The sequence below is a fragment of the Aplysia californica genome, unplaced genomic scaffold (genome assembly GCF_000002075.1).
Source record: "Aplysia californica isolate F4 #8 unplaced genomic scaffold, AplCal3.0 scaffold00356, whole genome shotgun sequence".
Taxonomy (NCBI): Eukaryota; Metazoa; Mollusca; class Gastropoda; order Aplysiida; family Aplysiidae; genus Aplysia; species Aplysia californica.
Genome location: NW_004797626.1, coordinates 404,009 through 405,476, shown reverse-complemented (window position 1 = coordinate 405,476; position 1,468 = coordinate 404,009).

The following is a 1,468-nucleotide window of genomic DNA, read 5'->3' as shown; positions in this document are numbered from 1 at the left end:
TAGCCAGGTGTGTGTGTGTGTGTGTTGTTGTTGTTTTAATGGTCACACAATGTGCACTTTCTGTCCTTTGGTTTGTTGTTGAGAGATGAATCTGCATTGTACACAGTACAGCTCTTAGAACCAACTTGGGATCAGGCACTTTCACCATTTAATATAATTATAAGTATAAGTATAATAATTATTTTCAGAAAAAAAAACCCAACAACAAACAAGAGATCACAATTAAGGCACTGTATTTTGAAAAGATGCATAAATAAAACAGATTCATAATAATACATACAAAATTTTCAAAGGTACGTCTGTGTTTTTTCTTCACCACCAACATCAACACAATTTATAGATCATTCAAAAGGCCGGCTACCTCCTGTGTGTCAGGGCCTACCCTGGCTGAGAAGGATACAACATCCAAGCAAAAAAAACCAAAATGCTCAATTAAAATTTTCCCTACTCTGGACTCAAACCTGGGTCTCCTTCGTGAGGCACAAAATGCCTACCAGCTACAGCACAGAGACTGGCTGTATTATGAGAATAAATGTATGTATAGAGTATAGATCTCTACAAAGTAACATCTACCCTGCAAAACCATCAACGATATTTACCTTTTGGTATGAAATTAGGAAAATTACAGAATCACACATTCATCGCATATATGTAGAAGTATTACGCCTCCGTCAACACTATTTAAAAAATTTAGCAGGTGGACTTAAAAATTATGTGTTTGTAAATATTTTATGCCCCATCTACATAATTCAAATCATTTAGCAGGCAAGCTGCCTGTCAGGACCAACCCAAGCTTAGAAATGTACAACCTCCCAGCAAACAAACCGAGCTACTTGATAAAATTTTCTCCCCACGTAGGAACTGAAGTTACATCTCCCGCCTACAATGGTGGAGTGCCAGACCTCTACACCACTGAAGCCAGTTCACACATGCTTTCTCAAAATGAAAGAGAAAGACACAGCAGTAATAGCTTAAAATGCAACACTTGAAGTGATTTTAAAAGCTACAAAACAATAGGCAGAGCATAAAATCATATCTTTGTATCCCACTACAATTGAAATTTTCTGGTATATACGGGTCCTATTGACCACTTGCACAATCATCCAAAGACGTTTTATGTAGACCTAGGAAGTACAAACACTATCATTTATTGTAGTGACTAAACAGTGCTTCCCCTTCTCCCATCCTCCTTCTACTCCTACAACCACAACAACAACATCCACTACCACTACTACTACTTCTACTGTAACAACATAAGGCACACATTCCAATAAATCTAAAATGACTGGGTGCAAAAGCAATATGGATGGTGGAGACAGGTTTCACTGTCAGCAGTTACGGTAGACAATATATAAATTTACATTGTACAATACGATCCCATACGAGCAAAAGTATGCACCCCCCCCCCTTTCACACACACACACAGTCTAAAACATTTTTTGAAGATAAAACAAGGTATCATAAAATA